Below are 7,500 nucleotides of genomic sequence, written 5' to 3'. Positions count from 1 at the left end.
GTTCTTTCGCCGCGCGGGCTGGCTGGGACAGTAATGCCCGGGCTTAAGTGTGGGACCCCCGGGTTCGGCCGGTGGGCTGGTGAGGGTGTAGGCCAGAGCTGTGCAGGAGCTCTGGTTCTCCGAGTCGGGCAGAGGGGTGTACGGCGGTGGGGGTCCCTGCCCAGGGCTCTGGTTCTCCGAGTCGGGCAGAGGGGTGTACGGCGGTGGGGGTCCCTGCCCAGGGCTCTGGTTCTCCGAGTCGGGCAGAGGGGTGTACGGCGGTGGGGGTCCCTGCCCAGGGCTCTGGTTCTCCGAGTCGGGCAGGAGGGTGTACGGCGGTGGGGGTCCCTGCCCAGGGCTCTGGTTCTCCGAGTCGGGCAGGAGGGTGTACGGCGGTGGGGGTCCCTGCCCAGGGCTCTGGTTCTCCGAGTCGGGCAGAGGGGTGTACGGCGGTGGGGGTCCCTGCCCAGGGCTCTGGTTCTCCGAGTCGGGCAGGAGGGTGTACGGCGGTGGGGGTCCCTGCCCAGGGCTCTGGTTCTCCGAGTCGGGCAGGAGGGGGTACGGCGGTGGGGGTCCCTGCCCAGGGCTCTGGTTCTCCGAGTCGGGCAGGAGGGGGTACGGCGGTGGGGGTCCCTGCCCAGGGCTCTGGTTCTCCGAGTCGGGCAGAGGGGTGTACGGCGGTGGGGGTCCCTGCCCAGGGCTCTGGTTCTCCGAGTCGGGCAGGAGGGTGTACGGCGGTGGGGGTCCCTGCCCAGGGCTCTGGTTCTCCGAGTCGGGCAGGAGGGGGTACGGCGGTGGGGGTCCCTGCCCAGGGCTCTGGTTCTCCGAGTCGGGCAGGAGGGGGTACGGCGATGGGGGTCCCTGCCCAGGGCTCTGGTTCTCCGAGTCGGGCAGGAGGTGGTCCAGGCGGGTGCCCCCTGGTCCCCCCGACGTGTTAGGGGGCAAGCGGTGGGTCTCCCCCAAGCCCAAAGCCCCGGTTCCCAGAGTCGGGTAAACTGCGGGAGTAACTTTGACTCTCTTAAGGTAGGCAGGAACCGGTGTGAGTGGTGTGGAAAGCCGAGTTGGGGCTCCATGTTCTGGGCACAGGTGGATCTCCTAGTGGTCCACCCCAGGCCCAGAGTGTGGAGCCCCAACTCGGCTTATTTTTTTTTTAAAATTATTATTATTATTATTATTTTTTTTTTTTATCTTATTTTATTTTATTTTTTCAATTTTTCGGGATGCACCGGGTAGAAGTTCAAACTTCAACCGCCGTGGGGGTCCCCTGGCCAGAGCTCTGGTTCTCCGAGTCGGGCAGGAGGTGGTCCAGGCGGGTGCCCCCTGGTCCCCCCGACGTGTTAGGGGGCGAGCGGTGGGTCTCCCCCAAGCCCAAAGCCCCGGTTCCCAGAGTCGGGTAAACTGCGGGAGTAACTTTGACTCTCTTAAGGTAGGCAGGAACCGGTGTGAGTGGTGTGGAAAGCCGAGTTGGGGCTCCACGCTCTGGGCACAGGGGGATCTCCTAGTGGTCCACCCCAGGCCCAGAGTGTGGAGCCCCAACTCGGCTTATTTTTTTTAAAATTATTATTATTATTATTATTATTATCTTATTTTATTTTATTTTTTCAATTTTTCGGGATGCACCGGGTAGAAGTTCAAACTTCAACCGCCGTGGGGGTCCCTGGCCAGCGTTCTGGTTCTCCGAAGTGGGGCTGAGGGGGTCCAGGCGGGTGCCCCCTGGTCCCCCCCGACGTGTTAGGGGGCGAGCGGTGGGTCTCCCCCAAGCCCAAAGCCCCGGTTCCCAGAGTCGGGTAAACTGCGCGACTAACAATGACTCTCTTAAGGTAGTCAGAAACCGGTGTGAGTGGTGTGGAAAGCCGATTCGGGGCTCCACGCTCTGGGCACAGGGGGATCTCCTAGTGGTGCCCCCCAGGCCCAGAGTGTGGAGCCCCAACTCGGCTTATTTTTATTTTTATTATTATTTTTTTTTTTATTTAATTATTATTTTGGGATTATTAGACTGGGTAGAAGTTGCAACTTCAAACGGGCATATCTCCGGAACCAAGCCGAGTTGGGGCCCCATACACCCGGCGTGGGGGGCCCTCCTAGAGGCCCCCAATACCCCCGAGTGTGGAGCCCCAACTCGGCTTACTTTTCGAGTTACAGCCGGTCAAAGTTGAAACTTTAAAGGGCCATATCTCCGGAACCAAGCCGAGTTGGGGCCCCATACACCCGGCGTGGGGGGCCCTCCTAGAGGCCCCCAATACCCCCGAGTGTGGAGCCCCAACTCGGCTTACTTTTCGAGTTACAGCCGGTCAAAGTTGAAACTTTAAAGGGCCATATCTCCGGAACCAAGCCGAGTTGGGGCCCCATACACCCGGCGTGGGGGGCCCTCCTAGAGGCCCCCAATACCCCCGAGTGTGGAGCCCCAACTCGGCTTACTTTTCGAGTTACAGCCGGTCAAAGTTGAAACTTTAAAGGGCCATATCTCCGGAACCAAGCCGAGTTGGGGCCCCATACACCCGGCGTGGGGGGCCCTCCTAGAGGCCCCCAATACCCCCGAGTGTGGAGCCCCAACTCGGCTCACTTTTCGAGTTACAGCCGGTCAAAGTTGAAACTTTAAAGGGCCATATCTCCGGAACCAAGCCGAGTTGGGGCCCCATACACCCGGCGTGGGGGGCCCTCCTAGAGGCCCCCAATACCCCCGAGTGTGGAGCCCCAACTCGGCTCACTTTTCGAGTTACAGCCGGTCAAAGTTGAAACTTTAAAGGGCCATATCTCCGGAACCAAGCCGAGTTGGGGCCCCATACACCCGGCGTGTGGGGCCCTCCCAGAGGCCCCCAATAGCCCCGAGTGTGGAGCCCCAACTCGGCTTACTTTTCGAGTTACACCCGGTCAAAGCTGGACAGGAAGTGGCCGTATCTCGGGACCGGAAGGTCCCCGTGGCTCGGGACGGCGGGAGGAGCAAGGTCCCCGAGAGCGGGCCCCGCACCCGCCGCCGCGAGCCGCTGGGACCTCCCGGTCCCGAGATGGGCCCCGTTACGCGCGGGCGACTTTCGGAGAAAACGGCCCGTATCTCGGAGAGGGGAGGTCCCAGCGGCTCGCCCTTTCGGGTGTCGGGGGCTCCCCACGGGCCCTCTCGGAACCCGCCTCCCCCGGGCCCCTGGGACCTTTCCTTCCCGGGCGCCCCCCCGACACGTCGGGCCCCTTTTCTCCGGGACCCGGGGGCCCCGGAGCTCGGGGGCGGGCTCTTTGCGAGGGGCCCGCCGGGACGCCACACTTGACCCGAGTCCGGTGTCTCTGGGCCCCCGGGTCCCCGAGCTACGTGCGTTCGAATTCGGGGCCCTTTTCCGGGCCCGAAAATCCCTCAAAGTCCGAAAACGTGCAGCGGGCGGGGACTTCCGGGGCCCCGGAGGCTCTGACGGCACACCCAGGGAGGTGCACCGTCCTCGGGCACGGCCAGGTGGCCCCCCCCCCGGGGTCCTGGAAGTCCCCCCGCCCCCCGGAGACACCCACACCCACCCACCGGACGGGAAGATTCCGTTTTTCGCCGATATCTCGAAGACGGCCGGGCGAAAAAATTTCAAACTCGGGTCTTCCGTAGGCCTCGAGGGGCCCTATCCAAAGAGGCCACCCGCGTCCCCGGGGGCCTCGGGGTCAGGGAGTTAGGCCCGGTCAAAGGCGCGGCGTTTTTTGGCTTATATCTCGCGAACCCCTGGGCCAATCTTCCCCAAACTCGAATCGACCGTAGTGCCGGACGGGGCCTTTCGAAAGAGCCCACCCACGAGGTCCAACTCGCCCGGGTCCCCGAGTTATAGCCGTTCAAAGTCGGGGGTCCCGGCGAACGGCGATCCGGTAGGGGGCGTCCCCGGGGCCCGCCGCCGCCCTGGTTCGAGCGAGGGCCCCCGTGGGACCTCGCCACCCAAATTTGAGCTCTCTGGGCCTTCGCGTCGCGGAGATACGGGCGATTTTCTCCCGGGATCGTGACGTCATCGGCGGGCGCCATTTCAGAGCGCGGCCGAGGGTTTTCGGCCGATATCTCCGCGAATACTCGACCAAAAACGACGAAACGCATATGGACGCGTTCAGCTCGGCGAGACGGTTCGAATGAGCCCGGCCTCGGCCGGGCACGTCGAGTTTTCGGCGAGATATTTGCGTTTTTCCGCTTCCGGGGCGCTTTGGGGGCCCGTATCTCGGGCCCCCGGGGGCCCACGGGGCTGGGGGCGGTCTCATTCGAAAGGTCTCGTCCCGTTCTCCAGCCCATAAAAATTTGGCGTCGATCGGAGCCGCCTTCGGCGAGCTACGGTCGTTTGAAGCCCCGTGCAGTGGGGTTACCGTCCTTCAAACAGCCGCCGCTCGCAGGGGGAGTCCCGGGGAGGCATGGTTGCCTGTATGACTTGGGCTTAGAGCACCCAGCCCCGCGCTCCTGGAGGAACCTCCGGTGCACAGGGTCTGCTGCAACCAGCCACGTGGGTTTTGAGGGGTAGGGGAGCGTGCGCTCTCCTCCCCGGGCGGGCGGCCGGGCCCTGGGGGCTCGCGCCTCCACGGAGGGACCTCGCTCCCGGGGCTTCGTCCCCGGGGCTCGGGGACTCCGTGGCGGCTCGGCCCCCGGGGTTCGACCCCGCTCGCTCGCTCCAAAACCCAAGTCCAAAACGTGGGGTTGCACGGGAGCTCCGGGCGCGACGGGTCTCCACGCACGGCCCCGGGGAGGGAGCTCCGACCCGGGCCGGAGGCAGATTCGCCCCCTGCCCCCCGGCTGTCCGCCCGGAGCCGAGACGGTCCTAAAACGGGCCTTGGGGGTGATGTAGAAGGGTAACGCTCACCCAACCAGGACTCACACAAACCGATCTGCATCCCAGGCAGGGTGCGGGTCTCCTGGGCACGAATAAAGCCCGATGCCCCGTGGGTGATGTTGGCCCTGGCCACTCAAGGCACTCACCCAAGCCAGAGAGGGTGCACTCTGGCTGGGGAAGCAGATTCAATCTCTGCTGTGGTGGAGCTCTGGAAAAACGCGAAACCTCCAGGAAAAGACGGCCCGATTTCTCTGAAAAGTGCATCCCAGGCAGGGTGCGGGTCTCCTGGGCACGAATAAAGCCCGATGCCCCGTGGGTGATTTTGGCCCTGGCCACTCAAGGCACTCACCCAAGCCAGAGAGGGTGCACTCTGGCTGGGGAAGCAGATTCAATCTCTGCTGTGGTGGAGCTCTGGAAAAACGCGAAACCTCCAGGAAAAGACGGCCCGATTTCTCTGAAAAGTGCATCCCAGGCAGGGTGCGGGTCTCATGGGCACGAATAAAGCCCGATGCCCGTGGGTGATGTTGGCCCTGGCCACTCAAGGCACTCACCCAAGCCAGAGAGGGTGCACTCTGGCTGGGGAAGCAGATTCAATCTCTGCTGTGGTGGAGCTCTGGAAAAACGCGAAACCTCCAGGAAAAGACGGCCCGATTTCTCTGAAAAGTGCATCCCAGGCAGGGTGCGGGTCTCCTGGGCACGAATAAAGCCCGATGCCCCGTGGGTGATGTTGGCCCTGGCCACTCAAGGCACTCACCCAAGCCAGAGAGGGTGCACTCTGGCTGGGGAAGCAGATTCAATCTCTGCTGTGGTGGAGCTCTGGAAAAACGCGAAACCTCCAGGAAAAGACGGCCCGGTTTCTCTGAAAAGTGCATCCCAGGCAGGGTGCGGGTCTCATGGGCACGAATAAAGCCCGATGCCCGTGGGTGATGTTGGCCCTGGCCACTCAAGGCACCACTCACCCAAGCCAGAGAGGGTGCACTCTGGCTGGGGAAGCAGATTCAATCTCTGCTGTGGTGGAGCTCTGAAAAACACGAAAACCTCCAGGGAAAAGACGGCCCGGTTTCTCTGAAAAGTGCATCCCAGGCAGGGTGCGGGTCTCCTGGGCAAGAACGAAGCCCAATGCCCACCTTGAAACGGAGCCTGGGCTCGACTCTGAAGCCCAGATCTCGAAAAACGACAAAGTACAAAAAGGTGCGGTGGCTCCAAACCTCCATGCCCTCAGACCTCCCTGGCCAGCCCAGGGAGGGTGGCCCGTCCTGGGCCAGACTCAGATTTCCCCCGCCACCCCTGGAGCTCCGCCTGGAGCGAAGACGGTCCTAAAACGGACCATGGGGCTCTTGTAGAGGATGAGGGAGGGAGAGAGGGGCCTTCAGAGAGCCCCTTGGCCGGCTTGACTCTGGAGTCGAATTTGGAAAAATAGACAAAGTCCATAAACGTGCTGTTGGTTCGGACCTCCAGGGCACTCAAGGCACTCACCCAAGCCAGAGAGGGTGCACTCTGGCTGGGGAAGAGGATTCAATCTCTGCTGTGGTGGAGCTCTGAAAAACACGAGAACCTCCAGGAAAAGGCGGCCCGGTTTCTCTGAAAAGTGCATCCCAGGCAGGGTGCGGGTCTCCTGGGCAAGAACGAAGCCCAATGCCCACCTTGAAACGGAGCCTGGGCTCGACTCTGAAGCCCAGATCTCGAAAAACGACAAAGTACAAAAAATGTGCGGTGGCTCCAAACCTCCATGCCCTCAGACCTCCCTGGCCAGCCCAGGGAGGGTGGCCCGTCCTGGGCCAGATTCAGATTCGCCCGCCACCCCTGGAGCTCCGCCTGGAGCGAAGACGGTCCTAAAACGGGCCTTCGGGGATGTATGAGAGAGGGGAAGCGTGGTGGTGGCAAACACAGAGGACCCCCTACCAGCGATCAGACCGTCGTGAGTCCCACTCAGAGTCACTCTGGGTGGGCATGTAAAAATCCAGATTACGCCGCGCTGGAGCTCTGGAAGTTACGAGACCTCCAGGAAAAGACAGGCTGGTTTTCTGAAAAGTGCACCCCAGGCAGGGTGCATCTTTTCCTGGGCACGAGCCCAGCGCACATGGTGTGGTGGTCCGGCTCTGGTGCCAAAGTTTGGGGGAAAAAATAGACAGAGTCCAATAACGTGGTGTGGTTCCAAAGCTCCATGCCCTCAGACCTCCCTGGCCAGCCCAGGGAGGGTGGCCCGTCCTGGGCCAGATTCAGATTCGCCCGCCACCCCTGGAGCTCCGCCTGGAGCGAAGACGGTCCTAAAACGGGCCTTCGGGGATGTATGAGAGAGGGGGAAGCGTGGTGGTGGCAAACACAGAGGACCCCTACCAGCGATCAGACCGTCGTGAGTCCCACTCAGACTCACTCTGGGTGGGCATATAAAATCCAGACTACGCCCCGTCGGAGCTCTGGAAGTACGAGACCTCCAGGAAAAGACAGGCTGGTTTTCTGAAAAGTGCACCCCAGGCAGGGTGCATCTTTCCTGGGCACGAGCCCGGCGCACGTGGCGGGGTCCGGCTCTGGTGCCAAAAAAATTGAGAAAAATCGACTAAGTCCAATGGCGTGACGTGGGTTCAAAGCCCCATGGTCTCAGACCTCCCTGGCCAGCCCAGGGAGGGTGGCCCGTCCTGGGCCAGAGTCAGATTCGCCCGACACCCCCTGGAGCTCGACCTGGAGGGAAGACGGTCCTAAAACGGGCCTTCGGGGCTGTATGGAAGAGGGCAAGTGTGGTGGTGCAAAACAC

Source organism: Pimephales promelas, chromosome 2, assembly GCF_988280905.1.
Source record: "Pimephales promelas chromosome 2, fPimPro1.hap1.1, whole genome shotgun sequence".
In the NCBI taxonomy this organism is placed as follows: domain Eukaryota; kingdom Metazoa; phylum Chordata; class Actinopteri; order Cypriniformes; family Leuciscidae; genus Pimephales; species Pimephales promelas.
The sequence above is the reverse complement of the archived record's forward strand: the minus strand, read 5'-3'. Positions refer to the sequence as shown.